The sequence below is a fragment of the Rhinolophus sinicus genome, chromosome 6, assembly GCF_057876585.1.
Source record: "Rhinolophus sinicus isolate RSI-liver-muscle chromosome 6, RSI-T2T, whole genome shotgun sequence".
Taxonomy (NCBI): domain Eukaryota; kingdom Metazoa; phylum Chordata; class Mammalia; order Chiroptera; family Rhinolophidae; genus Rhinolophus; species Rhinolophus sinicus.
The window spans coordinates 40,095,548-40,118,265 of record NC_142506.1 but is presented as its reverse complement, the minus strand read 5'-3'; positions in this window follow the sequence as shown (position 1 = coordinate 40,118,265).

Here is a 22,718-nt window from a genome sequence, read left to right as displayed (position 1 = left end):
CCATACTTGACAATGAAAATCAGTGAGGACGCTGTCTGCTCTACCGGGTGGGATGGAAGGCAGCTGGGAAACCAGACGCTGTCTTGTCGAGCCAACACATGGACTCACCTGTGTGAGTCCTGGCCTCTGGTGGAGGGGGTGGCAACTTGGCAGGCCCAGGGACATGCAGGGAAGGACTGAGTTGTATGGCTATGGGGTGGAAGCTGGAGGGACAGCTTCCAACATATTGTTGACAATATGTGGAGCCTGCAAATGTGTGGCTTATGGGGGTGTGGCTCCATCTTTTCAGGGTTAAGTACTCCCCCAAAGGAACAAGTCTGCATTGGACTGGTGGAATCTGCACATGCGCACTGCCTTGGTAACACTCTGGGTCTCTGCCCTTCACACAACTGGTACTACCTTGCCAGAGAAATTCTTGATTGCTGAGCTGCTGGCCCCACCCCACAGGCTGCAGATTAAAGCTGGTGGAGGGCCTATGGTGGCCTGGGAAAACTTTAATAGAGGGCATTAAGCCAAGACTTGTGCTACAGCATAGAAGTGTGATGGCATGGCAAGCCTGAGACAGGCTGTGGCTGGCCGTAGTCTTCTCAGGGCATTTTTGTGGAGTGATCAGGTGCCCAGCATGGGTGTGGGAGCCTAGACTGCATTGAATTTGTAGAAACCACCGACCACACCCTTTAGCTCCCTGGAACCCTACCCCATCCACCTAGAGCTGCATTGCCCAGGGCACTCTGGGCACCTGAACAGCTGCCCCACCCTGACAAGCCATGGAGGAAATTTTTTACAGCAGCAGACAATCCGTAACAGCCTGGGGAGATTTTGGTGGTTGATAGTGACCCGAAACTGTACTGCAATCACTCAGGAGCAGCTCTTGGGTATTTGTAAGTCTGAGGTTGTGGTGAACTTCAGTGTTCTTGGGGCACGGGGCAAGGTGGTCACAGGCTGGGTAGTGGCGTAAGAGCTGAATCTGTATTAATATTATAAAAGCCACCAGTCATGTCTCACCACTACCTTAAATTTCACCCCACCAAGCTAAGCTGCATCGACAAGGTCAATCTCAACACCAGGTCAACCAGCCCAGCATGCACACCTAAGGAGACTCTTTTAATGGCTGGGCCTTATGGGCAGCTGGCAGGGGGCAATGGGCCTAGCGGGCCCTTTTGCTAAGCTGTTTCAGATCCACTATTGGTGGCAGCCAGCCTCAGTTCACAGTAAGTCTGCCCCCAAATACATCCATGTTCAGCACAGGCAGCAGCAAACTATTTATGGCTTTGAGGCTCCTACAGGTAGCCACAAGCTGGTCACAGGCAAGGCTGAAATTACCCTGCAGAGGAGCCCTGCTCAAGTGATATCAGAAGCAATATATCCAGAGGCCAGCTTCAGACCACAACAGAGCACTACCTAGTTAGCCCCACCAGTGGCACATCCAAAAGGGGTTCTCAACAGGCACAACAGGCTGTAGGGATGAAACCTCCTCTGAGGTACAGTCCCCACACAGTAGCTGATACACTCTGGACACAGCAAATCCTCATAGGCAGTCAGCCTGGGAGTCAATCCCACCCATTGATGCACCAAAAGTAATCAAGGCTCAACTACAACAGGAGAACACACACAACACACAAGGGATACACCTGGAACACATGCACAGGAGATTAGGGAGATCACACAATTTTCACAGCACACATAGTACATAAGGCCACCCAGCAAGGACTGAGAGACATAGGAGATATACCTAATACATAGAAGCAAACACAAAGTGGCAGGCAGAATGAGGAAACAAAAAACGTATCCCAAGTAAAAGAACAGAACAAACCACCAGAAATGAAAATAAATGAAATGGAGGCAACCAACCTACCAGAGACAGCATTTAAAACACTGATTATAAGAATGCTTAAGGAACTTAGTGAGAATTTCAATAGAAAGATAGTAGCATATGGAAGGATATAAAAACAATGTAAAAGAACCAGTCAGAAATAAAGAATATAATAATTGAAATGAAGAACACACTAGACGGAATCACCACCAGATTAGATGAAGCAGAGAATCAAATCAGCGATTTAGAAGACAAGGTAGCAGAATACACCCAACCAGAACAACAAAACCAAAAAAGATTAAAAACCAAAGAAAATAGTTTAAGAGACCTGTGGAACAACATCAAGCACAACAACATTCCCATCATAGGAATACCAGAAGGAGAAGAGAAGAAGCAAGGGATCAAGAACCTACTTGAAGAAATAATGACTGAAAACTTTCCTAACTTGGGGAAGGGAATTGACATACAAGCCCAGGAAGCACAGAGAGTCCCAAACAAGATGAGCCCAATCAGGCCCACAGCTAAACACATCATAGTTCAAACGACAAGGGTTAAAGACAAATTGAGAATCTTAAAAGCAGCAAGAGAATGACAACTAGTTACTTACAAAGGAGCTCCCATAAGACTATCAGCTGATTTTTGTACAGAAACTTTGCAGGCTGGAAAGAAGTGGCAGGAAATAATCAAAGTGATGAAAAATAAGGGCCTACAACCCAATAAGGGTTGTCATTTAAAATTGAAGGAGAGATAAATAGCTTCCCAGAAAAGAAACAGCTAAAGGAATTCATTACCACCAAGCCAGTACTACAGGAAATGTTAAAATGACTTCTTTAAGCAAAGGAAGGAGAAAAAAAAAAAAAAAACTAAGACCAAAAATATGAATAATAAAATGGCAATAACTATGTATCTATTAAAAATCACTTTAAGTGTAAATAGATTAAATGCTCCAACCAAAAGGCATAGGGTTGCTGAGTGGATAAGGAAATAAGACCCATGCATATGCTATCTACAAGAGATCCACCTCAGTTCAAAAGATGCACAGAAACTGAACATAAAGGGATGGAATAAGATATTGCACGCAAATGGAAATGAGAAAAAGGTTGGGGTAGCAAAACTTATATTGGACAAAACAGGCTTTAAAACGAAGACTATGATGAAAGACAAAGAAGAACATTACATAATAATAAAGGGATCAATCCAACAAGAGGACATAACCCTAATAAACATCTATGCATCCAATGTAGGGGCACCTAATTATATAAAATAAATATTGATTGACATAAAGATGGAGATTGACAGTAACACAATCATAGTAGGGGACTTTAACACCTCACTGACACCAATGGACAGATATTCCAGAAAAAAATCAAGAGGAAAAAAGTGGCTTTAAATGACATACTAGACCAGATGTATTTAATTGATATTTTTTAGAGCATTTCACCCCAAAGCAGCATTCTTTTTAAGTTCACATGATAGGCTACAAAACAAGTCTCAATAAGTTTAAGAAGATTGAAATCATATCAAGCATCTTCTCCGACTACAGTGGTATGAAAATAGAAATCAATTACAAGAAAAAATTGAAAAACACACAAACACGTGGAGACTGAATAACATACTAGTAAATAACGAATGGAACAGATCACGGATGTAATCACTTCATAGATTGTGTAGATGCTTGACCACTACGCTGTACACCTGAAGCCGATGTAGAATAATATTGAATGTCAAATATATATATATATATATATATATATATATATATATATATATATATATATATATATATATATATATATATATGTATTCACGAATGGAAAGTATAGCATAGGGAATATAGTCAATGGTATTGTAACAGCTATATACGATGTCAGAGGGGTAGTAGACTTGGAGGGGGCGGTTATCACTTTGTGAGGGGTATAAGTATCTAATCACTATGTTGTTTTGTACACCTGAAACTAATAAAAATACCACAAGTGATTGAAAGAACATCATATTTTAATTTAAAAGTAGTGAATTGTAAATTTGAATTTAGAATATCTGAACTATAAAACCACACAATTAACCTCCCTGGATCTCAGTTTCTTCAATACTAAAATGAGATAATAATGTCCAAATCTGAGAGTTAGTGTGAGAATTCAATGATATGGTGCTTAAGAATTCTCTTTGTGAAGAACAAGAACAACAACAACAGCAGCAGCAGCAGAACACTATACAATGGAAATCATTATTTCAGTATTCAGATTTATTTATAAAGGAGATTACTACTTTTGGTGTGATGAAGATCTTTATTTCCTTCATCCTAATATCTTTGTAATTGCTTTATAACATGGCTCAGAGAAAAAAAAATTCCCCAAAATGTCATAGCTTGTATTTTGTTTCGCAGAAATTTCTATAAGCAGAATGTTTAACTCATGTTTTATACTTTGACAAATAGTTATTCACAGACAGATGATGGCCATGTGTTTTCCAAGATCAATGCAAAATGCCAGCAAAAGGGAAATTTGAGGGAGGGCAGAAAAGATTACTTGAAGCAGCATAACTCCCAAGATTTCAAGGTTTCCAAATTGGAGGTGTGCTGCTTCACACAGCAGTGTGGAGCATGGCAGCGGTCTGGGTGTGGTTTTGTGCAGCTGACTACAGCATAACTTGATTAGGGAATTCTCAGTGGCTGGGCATCTGGGTTCTAAATGGTTGTTTATGTTCTCCAGATGGTCACAGATAGCAGACAGGATACACTTAACAAGAAGGACTATGAGAGGAGAGGAATTATAAAAGTAGTTAGGCTGCTTTTGTCTTTCCTTTATTATAGTGTGATTTTGTGGGTAGGGTAATAAAGCAACCATTCCAGAGAAAAATGCTTCTCACTCATTTGTAGGTGTCTAAACACCTTGAATGTTTCCTCATGAAAAAGGAAGCTCTCCTTGCATAGACACCTGCAACCTAAAAAGTGGATACAGGGAACAATGCCTTTTATTTTATTTTTTCCATTTATTTATTTATTTATTTATTTATTTATTTATTTATTTATTTATTTATTTATTTATTTATTTATTTATTTTTAACAGTGACAAATGTGAACATTTACTGAGATTTACTATCTGCCAAGGGCTTTTCTAGGGACTTCACATGTATTACCCCCTTGATGAAGTAGACACTACTACTTTATAGTTCAGGAAATGAAAGCACAGAGGGGTTAAGCAGTCTAGCTTATTTGGTAGCATTAACCATAGCAAGGCAGGTAGGCTATAGCAGGAGTTTCAATTCAGAGAGTTTAGGACAAGGGCAAAGATAGACCTCAGAGGAATCCTGATGAGTCTTGATTTACAGTACTGAGGCAGGATGCTTGGACTATATACTCATTGTCAATGTACATCTTAATACTGGTGTGAAGAAAAATCTTTCTGATGAGAAATAGTGATTAAAGACCATGTAGGCATCTTTGCAGGCTAACTAAATAACAACAAAATGCCAGGATATATTTGGACACGTTTGAGACGGGAGTTTTGTGACCTTTTCATTACAGCCTCAGCACCTATCATACTGAAAGTTGTAGGTCCTCAAAATTGGTGGAAAGTTTAAGATGAGGTATTCCATGATTTGACAAGGTGTTTCTCCACAGTTAAGTGTTACTCTTGGAGGAAATTTATTCCCCTTATCGTGTTTATCTAAAATGCTATATTAAATGGCATCAGAGCTGACCTGGGTCCACTGAATCGGCCAGTCCCAAAATAAATGCTGTTTGTTTCGATACAATAGTTCATCCATTCATTCATCAAATATATATTGGCTTCCTGCTATGTGCCAGGTGCTGTTTTAGGTCCTGGAGAACAAAACAGACATGAGTCTCCATCTCAGGGAACTTTTATTCCAGTCTAACTATAGTTATAATAGCTCCCTTACTCAAATGCTTACTCTACCGCAAAGTATTAGCATAGATTTTCTCTGATTCTTTTACTACTCCTGCAAGGCAGGTGCCATTATTGTCATTTTAAAGTTGAGAAAACAAGCAAGGAGAGGTTAAATTAAATGGTTTCTCCAAGGTCATGCAGTACTTCTAAGAACTGGTATTTGTCCAAGGGCTGTCTTGCTTCAAAGCTGTATTCTTTCCCATATACTTGGTCTAGGGTATTTTTCCAGATATTGTGGCTTCTGATATTATGATGGTGAACAGGACACATATGCTGCTAATATTATGATGACACATACTGCTGCTGCCATCACCACCATAGCTATGTCCACTTCTTATGCCTTTACACTGATGTAAATAACCTCTGAAACTTGGGGAAGGTGAAGAAGTGGTGAGCTTTATTCAGTTCCAAGAAGACATAGGCACAACTAACTGTGCCCTAGCCTATGAATTTTTGTCCTATGCAACATTTATTCTGCTGAAGGCTCCTCTAGAATAGGACCAGGACGTGCCTTTTTAATTTTCACTTTCAATAAGTTCTTATTAAAGTCCTATCACTTGCTAGTTACTATGCTGGGTGCTGGAGATAAAATGGTGATTAAGTTAGATATTTTAAAGATGTACAATTTTATCAATAAAATACATACACATGGTTTAAAAAAGCTAATACTACAAAGTAAATAAAATACAATGTTTGCCCACCTATTGCCCCTCATTGGGAACCAATTTTTGTCTTTTTTAGCTGTTTCTTTGGCATTTACACATGCTTGTATTTCTAAACAATGCATGTTTATTACTATCTTTGTTTTGCATATTTTCTACTAACTTCCTAGACTTAAGTTTCTGAGATTTAACCACTCTGTTTTCCCTATCTTCCCAATATATTTATATTATAATTTTGATTAAAACATTATTTATTGTTTGTAATTAATTATTATGCCTATGCAAATATTATATGGTAATATGATTGTGTTTTCTTTTTTATTTTCTATTGTTACTAAAGTTAATAATTATTCCATTTGCCATCATTCTTTCCATAGTTTTTATTAGCCTAATAGCAATGTTTTCCTTAACATTAGGACATTTACAGTTACATTTTTTAAAGAAATTCTTTGAGAGATTCTTTCATCTGAGCTTTCCAGATAACATCTTGTTTTCCTTTTTCATTCATTGGAATTCCCTTTACCTTCTTCTGAGTTTGTTTACCTTGTTCCTGAATCTTATGTATTCCTCTGTGATTTTATTCTTGTTTGAAAGAGCACATCTTTCAGCAGTTTAGTCAGATTAAAAAGATAATAAAATTACAAAGGATATGGTGACAGCTCCCCAAATCCTGTTTCCTGAACTGTATTGCAGCAATATGAATGAGTGGCTTCTCCCTTCACTAAAGATACTCTTTCTTTCTGTCCAGTTTTAATCTCTCTCTCTCTCTCTCTCTCTCCTTCCTATGTTTTAGTGACAGATATTTTCCACTGTCTTCATAAGGGAGATACATATTGTTTTGTATATTGCATGTCTAAACATGTCTTTATTTTACCCTGACACTTGATTGAACATTTAGCTGGGTGTAGAATTCTAGGTTAGCAATAATTTTTATTTTTTTTATTATTAGTTTCAGGTGTACAAAACAATATAGTCATTAGACATTTACACACCTCATATAGTGATAACCCCAACAAGTCTATTACCCATCTCACACTGTACAGAGCTATTGCAATACTATTGAATATATTCCCTATACTGTACTTTACATTCTGTGAATATATATATATATATATATATATATATATATATATATATATTTCAGTTGATAGTCAATATTATTTTATATTAGCTTCAATTGAACAGCATAGTGCTCTTAGGCATTTATATAATTTATGAAGTGATCCCCCTGATAAATCTAGTACCGACTGGACACTACACAGTTTTTACGATATTATTGACTATATTTCCCATTCTGTATTTCATATCCCCATTACTATTTTGTAACTACCAATTTGTACTTCTTAATCTCTTCACCTTTCTCACCCATCCTCCCAATGCCCCTTCCTTCTAGCAACCACCAGTTTATTCTCTGTATCTATTAGTCTATTTTTTTGTTTTTTTCATTTATTCTGTTGTTTAGAGTCCACATACAAGTGAGATCATATGGTACTTGTCTTTCTCAGTCTGACTTACTCACTTAGCATAATATCCTCTAGGTTCATCCATATTGTTTCAAATGGTAAGATTTCATTCATTTTTTTTTTAAGATTTTTTTTATTGGGGAAGGGGAACAGGACTTTATTGGGGAACAGTGTGTACTTCCAGGTCAAGTTGTTGTCCTTTCAATCTTAGTTGTAGTGGGCGGAGCCCACCATCCCTTGCGGGACTTGAGGAATTGAACTGGCAACCTTGTGGTTGAGAGCCCACTGGCTCATGTAGGAATAGAACCGGCAGCCTTCGGAGTTAGGAGCATGGAGCTCCAACCACCTGAGCCACCGGGTCAGCCTGATTTCATTCTTTTTTGCGGCTGAGTAACAGTCCATTGTAATTACAGAGGGTGCCAAAAATATATATATACACATTTTAAGGAAGGAAGACTGTATTTAAAATTGTAATACCCAATATATACTGATAACAAAAGATGAATATAATTCACATTTAAATTCTGCAATTACAAGAGGTGCTCAAAGTGGTTACTGTCAGTATCCAGACACTTCTGATTATGGCGAACTATTGCTTGAGCAACGTTGACAAAGTGTCCACTTGTGTATAGTTTTTTGGCACCCCTAGTATGTACCACTTCTTTATCCAGTTGTCTATTGATGGGCATTTTTGTTGTTTCCATATCTTGGCTACTGTGAATAGTGCTGCAGTAAACATAGGGATGCATATGTCTTTTCAGCTTAGTGTTTTAGGTTTCTTTCAATAACTACACAGGAGTGGAATTGCTGGGTCATAGGATAGTTCTACCTTTAATTTTTTGAGGAACTTTCATACTGTTTTCCACAGTGGCTGTACCAACAGTAGACAAGCGTTCCCTTTTCTCCACGTCCTTACCAACACATATTGTTTGCTCATTTATTGATGATGGCCATTCTGACAAGTGTCTGGTCATATCTCTTGTGGTTTTTATTTGCATTTCTCTGATCATTAGTGATGTTGAATATCTTTTCATATGTCTATTGGACATCTGTATGTCTTCTTTGGAGAAATGACTATTCAGATTTTCTGCTAATATTTTTAATTGAATTGTTTGTTTTTTTTGGTGTTGAGTTGTATGATTTTTTTTTTATAAGTTTCAGATATTAAGCCCTTGCCAGGTGTATCATTGGCAAATATCTTCTCTCATTCAATAGGATGTCTTTTTGTGTTGTATATTTTCTTTTGCTGTGAAAAAATTTTTAAGTTTGATGTAGTCCCATTTGTTTATTTTTTTTTTCTTTCCCTTTCCCAAGGAGTTATATCAGTGAAAATATTACTCAGGGTAATGTCTAAGGATAATATTACTAAGGGTAATGTCTGAGAGGTTACTGCTTATATTTTCTATGAATTTTATAGTTTTGGATCTTACATTTAAGTCTTTAATCCATTTTGAGTTTATTCTTGTGTATGGTGTAAGAAGATTGTCCAGTTTCTTTTTTCTTTTTTTGCATTTATCTGTCCAGGTTTCCTAGCAACATTTATTGAATAGTCTGTCTTTATCCATACATTCTTTCTTCCTTTGTCATAGATTAAATTATCATATAGGCGTGGGTTTATTTCTGGGCTCTCTATTTTGCTTCATTGATCTATGTGTTTGTTTTTATGGCAATACCATGCTTTTTTTATTATTATTACCTTGTAGTATAGATTGATATCAGATAGCATGATACCTCCAGCTTTGTTTTTATTTCTCAGGATTGCTGTAGCTATTTGGGTTCTTTTATGAGTCCACGTAAATTATAGCATTATTTGTTCTAGTTCTGTGAAAAGTGCCATTGGCATTTTGATAGGATTTCATTGAATGTATATATTGCTTGGGGTAGTATGGACTTTTTAACTATATTAATTCTTCATACCCATGAGCAATATATATGTTTCCATTTATTTGTATCTTCTTTACTTTCTCCCTTTAATGTTTTATAATTTTCTGAGTCCAGATCTTTTACTTTCTTGGTTAAATTTATTCCTAGGTATTTTATTTTATTTTATGCTATTGCAAATGGGATATTTTTTGGGGGGATTGTTTTCTTAATTTATATTTCTGATAGTTTGTTATTGGTACATAAAATACAACTGATTTCTGAATGGAAATTTAATATCCTGCTACTTCACTAAATTCATTTATTGGTTATAATAGTTTTTGGTGGAATCTTTTGAGTTATCTATATATTGTATCATATCATCTGCAAATAATGACAATTTTACTTCCTACTTTCCAATTTGGATGCCTTTTATTAATTTTTTTTCTTGTCTAATTGCTATGGCTGGGACTCCTAGTACAATGTTGAATAAAAGTGGTAAAAGTGGGCATCCTTGTTTTGTTCCTGATCTTAAGGAGAATGCTTTTAGATTTCCCCTGTTGAGTATAACATTAGCTGTGGGTTTGTCATATATAGCCTTTATTATGTTGAAATATGTTCCCTCTATTCCCACTTTGCTGAGAGTTTTTATCATACATGGATGCTGGATTTTGTCAAATGCTTTTTCTGCATTTGTTGATATGACCATATGATTTTTATTTTTCATTTTGTTTAGGTGGTGTATCATGCTAATTGATTTGTGGATATTGTACCAACTTTGTATACCAGGAATGAATCCCACTTGATCGTGGTATATGATCTTTTTAATGTATTTCTGAATTTGGTTTGCTAATATTTTGTTGAGGATTTTTGCAGCTATGCTCACTATGGATATCAACCTATAGCTTTCTTTTTTGTAATATCTTTGGTTTGGGAATCAGGATAATGGTGGCCTCGTAAAATGAGCTTGGGAGCCTTCTCTCCTCTTGAATTTTTTGGAATAGATTGAGAAGAATAGGTGTTAAAAAATACTTTTACTTCAGACTTTTGAAGGCATTGCTATATTGCTTTCTTGTTTCCAGTATGCCATTCAGATTACTGTTCCTTTACATGTGCCATGATTTTCCTTTGATAAGCTGCTATGTAGAACCTTTGCTTCCAGGGTTCTGAAATTTCACAATGTCTTCCCTTGATATGGATTTATTTTCACCTATTTTGTTGGGTACTCTGTGGGCCGTTTTTTATGGTTTGCAATTGTGGGAAACTTCTGGTTTGCAGTTTGGGGAAATTTTCTTACATTCTTTCTTTGATGATGTTTCCCTTCTGTTTTATTTGTGCTTTTATTTTGAAAACCTATTATTTGAATATTGAACTTCTAGATATAACAATAATGCTTATAGTTTCTGTCTCCTGCTTACTATCTCTTTGGTTTTAATTAGTATTTTTTGAATTGAGTCAACATTTTCTTTCAGTCCACTATTGAGTTTTAACTTGTTTTCTATGATATTGTCAGATTCCAAAAGTTCTTTTTTATTTTCCATAAATTCTTTTTTATAGTGTCTACTTTGTTTCATGGATGAAATATGTTTTCTTACCTCTCAGAAGATTATAATAATCATTGTTGTAGTGTTATTGTGATGTTTTTTTCCTCCCTGCATAGTTTGTCTTCTCCAAGCTGTTTTTTATTTGTTTGTTTGCTTTACTTATTTGTTTGTTTTAATATCTAGTCTTCATATTACAAGCTTCTCTCAGACGTCTGGTTATTTTTGATTATCTGCTCATGACTAAGATTGACATATTAACAAGCTGTTTGGAAGCTTTAAGAGTATGTGTAAGGCTAGCTGACTTTGAGCTTCATTGCCAGATAATCTGGGTAACATATTTTTTGAGAAATTTCTTTCTTTTTCTTTTAAATGAAAGTTTACTGGGGGTGATAATTGTTAGTAAAATTACACCATACTACCCTGAACGCACTGAATCTCGTCTGATCTCGGAATCAGGCCTGGTTAGTACTTGGATGGGAGAAATTTCTGATGTGAATATCTTTAGGTCATTTTGTGTGGTAGGAGGGGAGTCAGTTAGAACTTTCAGTGACATCACCTTCTTTCTTCTGATTAGAGAATAACAGTCTAGCTGCAAAGTCTCTAGGAATCAAGTGCAGGAAGAGGGCTGGGTCTTCTTCTTTTAGCATCACCACATGTATAGAGACTTAATTTCTCTGTTTTTAATATGACATCCATCTGTTTCACTATACCAAAGACCTTTTACTCTCTCCAAGGAATAAACTTCCAATCCTTATGCAGGGGTGGTGGTGGTGTGAGAGTGAAAGTAAAGAAGGATCTAACCACTTCTCTAAAGCCTTCAGCAGTCTTTCTGAGGAGAGATAGAGTTTTGGTTTTTCTGGTTTCCCTTTTTCCACTTTTCCAGGACTGAGCAGAGAGCTGGTTCCATCGGGATGAATCAGTTCACCAAAATATAGGGAGAGCTCAGGTTGTTTTGGCAGCCAGAGTACGGAAACTCCCAAGCTATGCTCCAGGGCAAGGAGACCTCTTTGTTTCATAGAATAAAATAGGTCTTCTTCCTCTCCCTAGTCAAACCTATTAATATATGTGCTCATGTCTCATTTGCAATATCAGTGGTAGCTTGGAGCATCATACGAAGGACAATTACTTTCACGAACTCATCCCAGAAAAAGTGCTACATACCTCATTGCTGAATATCACTACAGTTACCTTAGAAGTACTCCCTTAGGGAAGCTACGCAATGATGCCAGTGCCTACTCCACCCTTCAAAGCAATTTTGGAACTCTTTTTCAGGAATGGCCATCCAAGCTGTTGTCGTATTACCTTTGATGTCCTGACTGTCATCAAAATGTCTTCCTTTCAAAATTTCCTTTATCTTTGGGTAAAGAAAAAAGTTGTTGGGGGCCAAATCAGGTGAGAACGAAGGGTGTTCCAATACAGTTATTTGTTTACTGATTACAAACTTCTTCACATACAGTGCTGTGTGAGCTGGTGCATTGTCATGATGCTGGCTCTTGTCAAGAGCCAAGAATTGTTAGTGAAAAGTTCAGGTCATCTAACATTTTCACCCAGCCTTTTCAGCACTTCCAAATAGTAAACTTGGTTAATTGTTTGTCCAGTTGGTACAAATTCAGAATGAATAATCCCTCTGATATCAAAAAAGTTTAGGAACATCGTTGCAACAAGTTCGCGAACTTAATTGTCCAAACTAGTATATATGTTGGGTTGTTCTCAGTTTACTCACTGTCAGTTTGGGATTTGGATTTCTCTTGTCTTTTAGGTCACTTACTTCTGGTCTACATTCTTTCTGGCTTCCAATGTTTTATTACTCATATCTTCTTTCTTGGGCTCCCCATTTTTGTGGTTTATATCTTGTTTTAGAAAACAAGTTTGCTATAGTTTTGGTGAGATTTAGAGTGTATACATTTTGAACTGCCTTCTCAACTCAGAACTAGGCTTTTGTCCTTTCATCACTGAGTCTTCAGCACTTAGTGCTGTGCCTGGAATATAGTTGGTGCTCAATAAAGGTTTTGTTAACTGCAAACCACATTACCTGTAATTCTAATAATATTACTAGTTACCTACATATCTATCCAGAGTAATTAGCTTTAAATGAAGTGATAGTCTGTATCTCAAAGTGTTTTATAATTTGGATATACGATTATGATGAAAATGAAGGTGATTGTAATATCTCTTCTGTCTTCATTTCTTTCTAACTAGACCTTATGTGTCTGATTCTGTTATTTGCTTTACATATATCATCTCTATTATTTGTTAAAAACTTGTAAAATTGCTATCAATATTCTCATTTCATTTTCTTTCTCTCCTCATTTTCTATTCTCAGTGTCTTTCTTGACAATCTCAAGTACAAGTTTCTATTGCAATTGTTCTTTGTTTCCTTTTTATTTCCTTTTTCCTTTTTTTATTTATTGGGGTGACAATTGTTAGTAAAATTACATACTATTCAGGTGTACAATTATGTGTTACATCATCTATAAATCCCATTGTGTGTTCACCATCCAGACACAGTTCTCCTTCCATCACCAAATATTTGATCCTCCTTACCCTCATCTCCCACCTCCCAACCCCCTTACCCTCTGGTAACCACTAAACTATTGTCTGTGTCTATGAGTTTTTGTTTCTCATTTGCTTGTCTTGTTCTCTTGTTGTTTTTGCTTTATATACCACATATCACTGAAATCATATGGTTCTCTGCTTTTTCTGTCTGACTTATTTCGCTTAGCATCATACAATCAAGATCCATCCATGTTGTCACTAATGTTCCTATACCATCTTTTCTTAATTCTATTCGTAATTCTATTCGTAATGTTTTGAGGAACATCCACACTTCCTTCCATAACGGCTGCACGAGTCTGCATTCCCACCAGCAGTGTATGAGGGTTCCCTTTCTCCACAGCCTCTCCAACACTTGTTACTATTTGGTTTGTTGATGATAGCCATTCTGACTGGGGTGAGGTGATATCTCATTGTGGTTTTGATTTGCATTTCTCTGATGATTAGTGATGTTGAGCATTTTTTCATATGTCTATTTGCCATTTGTATGTCCTCTTTGGAGAAATGTCTCTTCAGGACCTCTGCCCATTTTTCAATTGGGTTGTTTGTTTTTTGGTTGTTGAGTTGCATGAGTTCCTTGTATATCATGGATATTAGGCCCTTATCGGAGGCACTGTTTGCAAAAATCTTCTCCCACTCAGTTGGTGGCCTCTTTATTTTGTCGATGGTTTCTTTTTCTGTGCAGAAGCTTTTAAGTTCCATATAGTCCCATTCATTTATTTTAGCTTTTACTTCCATTGCCTTTGGAGTCAAATTCGTAAAATGCTCTTTGAACCCAAGGTCCATAAGTTTAGTACCTATGTTTTCTTCTATGCAGTTTATTGTGTCAGGTCTTATGCTTAAGTCTTTGATCCATTTTGAATTAACTTTGGTACATGGTGACAAATAGCAGTCCAGTTTCATTCTTTTGCACGTGGCTATCAAATTCTCCCAGCACCATTTATTGAAGAGGCTGTCTTTGCTCCATTGTATGTTTTTAGCTTCTTTGTCGAAAATTGTCTGTCCATATTTATGTGGTATTATTTCTGGGTTCTCAATTCTATTCCATTGGTCTATGTGTCTGTTTTTCTGCCAATACCATGCTGTTTTGATTATTGTAGCCCTGTAGTACAAGCCAAAGTCAGGAAGTGTGATACCTCCATTATTGTTCTTTTTTCTTAAGATTGCTTTGGCTATTTGGCGTCTTTTGTGGTTGCAAACGAATCTGATGATTTTTTGTTCTATTTCTTTAAAATATGCCATTGAGATTTTGATGGGGATTGCATTGAATCTGTATATTACTTTGGGTAATATGGCCTTTTTAATTATGTTGATTCTTCCAATCCATGAGCCCGGAATGTCTTTCCATTTCTTTGTGTCTCCTTCAATTTCTTTCAAAAATGTCTTATAGTTTTCAGCATATATGTCTTTCATGTCCTTGGTTAAGTTTATTCCTAGGTATTCCTAGGTATTTTATTCTTTTTGCTGCAATTGCAAAAGGAATTGTTTTTTGTATTTCTTTTCCTGAGATTTCATTGTTAGTATATAGGAAGACAATGGACTTTTGTACGTTGATTTTGTAGCCAGCAACTTTACTGTATTCGTTGATTGTTTCTAATAGCTTTTTGGTGGAGTCTTTAGGGTTTTCTATATATAGCATCATGTCATCTGCAAAGAGTGATAATTTAACTTCTTCATTCCCAATTTGGATGACTTTTATTTCTTTCTCTTGCTGGATTGCTCTGGCAAAGACTTCCAACACTATGTTGAAAAGCAGAAGAGATAGCGGACAGCCCTGTCGTGTTCCTGAATGTAAAGCAAAGGGCTTCAGTTTTGCACCATTAATTAGGAGATTAGCAGAGGGCTTGTCATATATGGCCTTTATTATGTTAAGGTGTTTTCCTTCTATACCTATTTTATTAAGTGTTTTAATAATAAATGGATGTTGTATCTTGTCAAATGCTTTTTCTGCATCAATTGATATACTCATATGATTTTTGTCCTTTATTTTGTTTATGTGGTGTATCACATTGATGGATTTGCGAATGTTGAACCATCCTTGTGCCCCGGGGATGAACCCCACTTGGTCGTGATGAATAATCTTTTTAATGCGTTTTTGTATTCGATTTGCTAGAATTTTATTTAGGATTTTTGCATCAGTATTCATTAGAGATATTGGTCTGTAGTTTTCTTTTTTTGTGCTGTCCTTACCAGGTTTTGATATCAGGGTGCTGTTGGCCTCATAAAATGAGTTAGGGAGTACTGTCTCTTCTTCAATTTTTTGGAAGAGTTTGAGCAGGATTGGTATTAGATCCTCTTTGAAGTTTTGGTAGAATTCACTAGTGAAGCCATCTGGTCCCGGACTTTTGCTTTCGGGAAGGTTTTGGATGACTGATTCAATTTCGTTACTGGTGATCGGTCTGTTTAGATATTCCAGTTCTTCATGGTTCAGCCTTGGAAGGCTATATGTTTCTAAGAACTTGTCCATTTCTTCTAGGTTGTTGAATTTGGTGGCATATAGTCCTTCATAGTATTCTTGGATGATCCTTTGTATTTCTGTGGTGTCCGTGATAACTTCCCCTTTTTCGTTTCTGATTTTGTTAATTAATGTCTTCTTTCTTTCTATCTTAGTAAGTCTAGCCAAGGGTTTGTCAATTTTGTTAATCTTTTCAAAGAACCAGCTCTTTGTCACATTAATTTTTTCTATTGTCTTTTTTCTCTATTTCATTTAGTTCTGCTCTAATTTTTGTTATTTCCTTTCTTCTGCTGACCTTGGGTTTTACTTTTTCTTATTTTTCTAGTTCTTCAAAGTGTAACATGAGGTTATTTATTTGGGAGTTTTCTTGTTTCTTGAGATAGGCCTGTAATGAGATAAATTTCCCTCTTAAAACTGCTTTCACTGCATCCCCAAAAAATTGGTAATATGTATTTTCATTATCATTTGTTTCTATGTATCTTTTGAACTCTCCTCTAACTTCTGTTTGACCCAGTTGTTCTTTAAAAGTATGTTGTTTAATCTCCATGTATTTGTTTTTTATCCCACTTTGTTTTTGCAGTTGATATCCAATTTCAAAGCCTTGTGATCAGAGAATATGCATGGTATGATTTCAATCTTCTTAAATTTGTTGAGACTGATTTTATGTCCCAATATATGGTCTGTCCTTAAGAATGTTCCTTGTACACTAGAAAAGAATCTGTAATCTGATGTTTTAGGATGAAGTGCTCTATAAATGTCAATTATGTCCAATTCGTCTAATGTGTCATTTAGGGCTACTATTTCGTTATTTATTTTCTGTTTGGATGATCTATCCATAGCTGTCAATGACGTATTTAAGTCCCCTAGTATCATTGTGTTTTGGTGTATTTCTCCCTTTAGTTGTGTTAGTAGTTGCTTGGTGTATTTCGGTGCTCCCTGATTGGGGGCATAAATATTGATGACTGTTATGTCTTCTTGTTGTACAGTCCCCTTCACCATTATGAAATGTCCATCTTTGTCTCTTGGTGTCTTTTTCACCTTGAAGTCTGTTTCATCTGATATCATTATGGCTACACCTGATTTTCTCTGGGTACCATTTGCTTGGAGTGTCAATTTCCACCCTTTCACTTTGAGTCTATGCTTGTCCTTGTAGCTGAGATGTGTCTCTTGGAGACAGCATATGGTTGGGTTTCGTTTTTTGATCCAATCTGCTACTCTGTGTCTTTTTATTGGTAAATTCAGTCCATTTACATTTAGGGTGATTATTGATATGTGAGCATTTCCTGTCATTCTATGTTTAGTTTTCTGATAAGTCTGTGTCTCCGTTGTTTCTTTGCCTTTTTGTTGTTGTCTATTATTTCTGTGTGATAGTATTCTATGATGTTTCCCTCTGTTTCTTCTTTTATTATAGTATATATTTGAGTTCTGGATTTCTTTTTGAGTGGTTACCTTTAAGTTTATGTAAAAGAAAGTTTGATGTTTGGAGTATTCTATTTTCTTCAGCACGCTTACTTTCTCAATTCCCATATTCTTGTTCAGGCCTTTACTCTCCACCTTTTTGAGTTTTGGTTGCCGCAAATTGTCCCTGTTCATGGTGGTCGAATAGCCTCTTTTAGTATTTTTTGTAGTGCAGGTCATGTATTAGAAAATTCCCTAAGCTTCTGTATGTCTGGAAAGGTCTTTATTCCTCCTTCATATCTAAAGGATATCTTTGCTGGATATATTATTCTTGGTTCATGATTTCTCTCTTTCAATAGTTTGAATATTTGGTTCCACTCCCTCCTGGCTTGTAGAGTTTCTGCTGAATAATCTGATGATAATCTAATGGGCTTTCCTTTGTAAATTACAGTCTTCTTTTTCCTGGCTGCCTTGAGGATTCTTTCTTTGTCATTGATTTTAGACAGCTTCAATACAATGTGCCTTGGAGAAGGCCTGTTGGGATTGAGGTAATTAGGAGTTCTATTTGCTTCTTGGTTCGAGGGTCCAGTTCTGTCCACAAATTTGGGAAGTTCTCATCGACAATTTGTTTGAATATATTCTCTGTTCCCTTCTCTCTTTCTTCTCCTTCTGGTATGCCCATTATTCTTATATTGCTCTTTCTGATGGAGTCAGAAAGTTCTTGTAGAGTTCTTTCATTTCTTTTAAGCCTCAAGTCTCTTTCTTCTTCCATCTGTGTAATTTCCAGGTTTCTATCTTCGATGTCACTGATTCTTTGCTCCATCTGGTCAACTCTACTACCTAAGCTGGTTATTTCATTCTTAATTTCTTCTATTGAGTTTTTAATCTCCAGAAATTCTATTTGGTTGTTTTATAAAATTTCAATCTCTTTCGTAAAATGCTCATGTTTTTGTTTGATTGTGTTTCTGAGTTCATTTAACTGCCTATCTGTGTTTTCTTGCATCTCGTTGAGTTTTTTCAGAACTGCAATCTTGAATTCTCTGCCATTTAAGTCACATAGTTGTGTATCGTTAAGTGCCTTTTCTGGAGATTTTTTACTTTCTTTCTGAGCTATCTTGTTGCCTTGGTTATTCATGGCGATTCCTGGTTTACTATTTGTCTTCCTAGACATCTACAGGAGTGGCTTCTGCAACAGGTTGATAGGAAGCGGTCTTTCTTTTGTTTTCCAGTACTTGTTGGTAGAATGTTTTATTTTTTCTCCTACTGCAGCTTATTTTTCTTCTCCCACACGGCAGTGCTATTTTTTCTCTGCACTATTCCAGCTTCTCACACAATGGGGGGATTCTCTGGGAGACGGGCTTCTCCTCTGTTAACAGTTCATCTAGGTCACAGGGCGCAGTGTCCCAGTGGGTATACAGAGAGCTTTTGATGTTACAAAGCTCTTCTAGCTCCTGATTCAGAGCCCGTATGTTTCAGCAGTTCTGTTTACACCCGCAGGGATCTGCCCATATAGGTGGGTCAGGGGTGGGGTTAGTTGTGAGAGGTGGCCCAGAGCAATGGCTGCGCGATCACCAGCTCAGCCGGTCCTGCTTGCACAGCTCCCTCCCCTTTGCCAGCGCTAGTTGGGCTGCGAATTTGTGTCTGTGTTCCACAGTTCTCAGAAAAGCAAATATTCTGTTGTTTTGCTCTGACACTGCTACTGTTCCGTTTCTAGCACTGGGCAGGTGGTGGTGGGGCGACCTCTGGGAGGGTAGGGCTGGGGCAGCTAGTCTCAGTGCCTAAGGCTCCATTCTCCTCTCGGCAGTGAGGGCTTAAACCACAGTTTTCAGTTTTTTCCCTCAGTCTTTACTCCGAGGTCTCTGCCGTGAGCATTGGGTTTAGCTGTGTTTTATGCTGCCCCCTCAGCCCTGTGGGCCATAAGGGGAGCCCTAGCAGTCCGAGTTCTTCCCTTTCCTGCAGCTGCGGTAGTTCCGGGATGCAGCGAGCTCGGAGCACTGATCTAGGTCTGCGTCCTGTGCCTTTGCGGCCCAGTCTCTGCACTTCTCCCTTTCCTCCTTCCCTGCTCTCGCAATTTGCCCACCTTTAAGTGATTTCAGTACTGTGTGTCTCTTTGCCTTGCCTGTCTGCTACACAGGGAGTCCTTTGTGGAGTTATAGTTGTTGAATTTGTTGTAACTTCCAGGGGAGATTTCAAGAGGGTCACCTCATGGCGCAATTTTTTTTTTTTTTAAACAGATTGTGTTTTATGTTTAGAGAGTTCAGTAAATAATGAAGTTTTTCATGGTCTATGTCATCAATTTTTATGGGTGATTTTGGTAAGAAACATTTCTTCTTATTTTTATTTTAGACTTAAGAATTGTGAAATTGAATACATACACAGAGATGTACAGAACACATAATGTACAACTTACAAAGCATTACAAAGTAAACAATTACATAGCCACTGAACATGTCAGGTAATATCCCAGAAGCCTTGTGCATGTCTCACCTCCTTCCATAATTTTGGGCTTCAGCCTAAGTATATGTATTCTGAAAAATTACCCAAATGATTCTAATGTAAAAATCTGGTTGTGAACCACTCTTCTGAAAAGATGTAAAATGTAAATAAATTTTGTGTATAATTCAAGCCCTGAATATATTTTGTTCTTAACTCTGAGTAACTGTAGCAAAAATATTCACTGTTTTGAGCATGTTTGCTTGAATTTCCTTTTATCCTTAATTTGGTAAGGTTATACAGTTTAGACAACCAATAGAAATTTAAATGTCAGATTTATTTATAATAAGAAATAGAAATTTAAAGGTGAGATATGTTTTTAAGAGAAAGGGATTTAAGGCAAGATCTTTGAATCTTTTAAAAATACTGTTGTATAGCATGTTAAGAAATGGCTGTCTGGTGAAGAGGTGGCTGAGTGCTTTCTGTTGTGGCTGAAATCTGAACAAACAATAAGCTACAATGAGTAAATCATTTTTAAATGGATGAGACTAGGAATCCAGATGTTTGGAAGCAAGATACTAGTTGGTAATGTGCTGCAGCCCATAATCCAGGCCTTTTCTGAGGCAAGAGATAGCAAAGCCAGACTCTGCTTTCTAAATATCCTCTAGACACCAATCTTGTTGTCACCAGCATCACAACTTTGTTTCAGCTGGCAATTTACCAACATCTGCTTGGCAAGGACTTTCCCTTAACTGTCAGATATATATTTTCCCATTTTAAAGCACTGAATCCAGCACACAGCAAGAAAAAATAATGAAAACACCAAAACTATATCCGGATTCATTTTCAGGAAAATATCCAATCTTCTTATTTAACTATTATTTTTACCTTCAGAAGCTTGGCAGCATAAATTACCAGTGTGTACATCACTATTTGGAGTAATCCAAAAGAATGAAAACATATATGCATACAGAGCTATCTAGGCAGTCCTTCACATTTATTTGGAGCTTTGTAAAGAAAAGGGGTCAGATGCCACAGTATTAAATTACAGAATATTAAAAACTGCATTTTACTAGAATTTCAATCTGAAGGATATATGGATTTTAAAAATGAAATGGTTGGCAGAGGTAAGGTTTACTCACCATACAATATCTTCAGTAACATGCATGACATGTTGGCTGGAACAATGTCAAACATTGTTCTTTGGCCATTTTAATGATTACCAAAATTATCTGATCAATTTGTTCAACACTAAAGCAGTATTCATTAGGAAAGGAGACAGAGTGTTTCTTTGGCTGCTCAGAGGCCAAGTTGGATAGAGTCTTACAGCATTGTGCAAGCCAGCTGAGAGATTAAGCCATTTGAATGTGAGCTTTCTTGGCTTCCCTTTCCCATTTTCCCTTTGTTTCTTCTTGGAGGCAAAGACCGTGGCTCTTGTCCCAGGTCTTTCCCCCATCTCTTTTTAAACATCCCTTCCTTCTGCCTGAGGTAACAGCATAATACCTCTTCTTTTTTTTAAATTAAAATTTATTGAGTTGACAATGGATAGTAAAATATGTATGTTTCTAGTGTACAACACTGTAATGCGTCATCTATATATCACACTGTGTATTCACACCCAAAGACAATTCTCCTTCCATCACCATATATTTGACCCCCTCTACTCTCTTCTATTATCCCTCATCCCCACTTACCTTATGGTAACCACTGAACTATTGTCTGTGTCTGTGAGTTTTCGTTTCTTTATTTGTTTGTCTTGTTCCTTTGTTGCTTTCTGTTTTATATCCCACATATCAGTGAAGTCATATGGTTCTTGACATTTTCTGTCTGACTTATTTTGCTTAGAATAATAATCTCAAGATCCATCCATGTTGTCATAAATGGCACTATTTCATCTTTTCTTATTAAGGAAAAATGTATTCAAAACAATACTAGTAAACATAAAATAAACCTTAGGTTTCTATAGAGCCCTATGAATACTGGATTCCCTTAACCCAGTATTATCTCAAAATGACTTATTCATGTATAAGTTCCCCTTTAGAGTGAAGATTCTGCCAGGACAGTCATGTCTTATTCATCATTGCACCCCTAGAACCGAAACCAATGGGTGGTGATGAAATGCTCCTTGAACCAAACTGAACTGAAGATCCTCTACTCCAGCTTCTTCATTTTATGGAACCACCTCCAAAATGTGAAGGGATTTGCCCAAGTTTCCAAGTGCTAATGTCCTTCTACTCTGCTGAAGAGTTTTAAAATCCAGTTTTATTTTTTCTACCACAGATGATTTGCTCACTCTGTGCTGTGCAGGCTCAACCAAAGAGGACCACATTAAGCATATGAGGCCACCTGAAGACATCATAAGAGATTCTGGGCAGTGGAAGCAGCATTTGGCTGGTGATCCTTGGCTCTCCACATTTTGTTCTGGTAGTCCCAGATGGTATCATGATTTCACATGCCCAGTTCCTGGCTAAATGATTTTGCCCAAACTCAATGTCAAGAAAACAGAATGATGTAATTTGGGTGGGACAAATAATCTGAAACCTACAATATAAATAATCAGGGCTCCTTTAATTAATGAAATGCATTTATATCTTGCTGTACAAAGGCTAAATACAGATCAATTTTATAT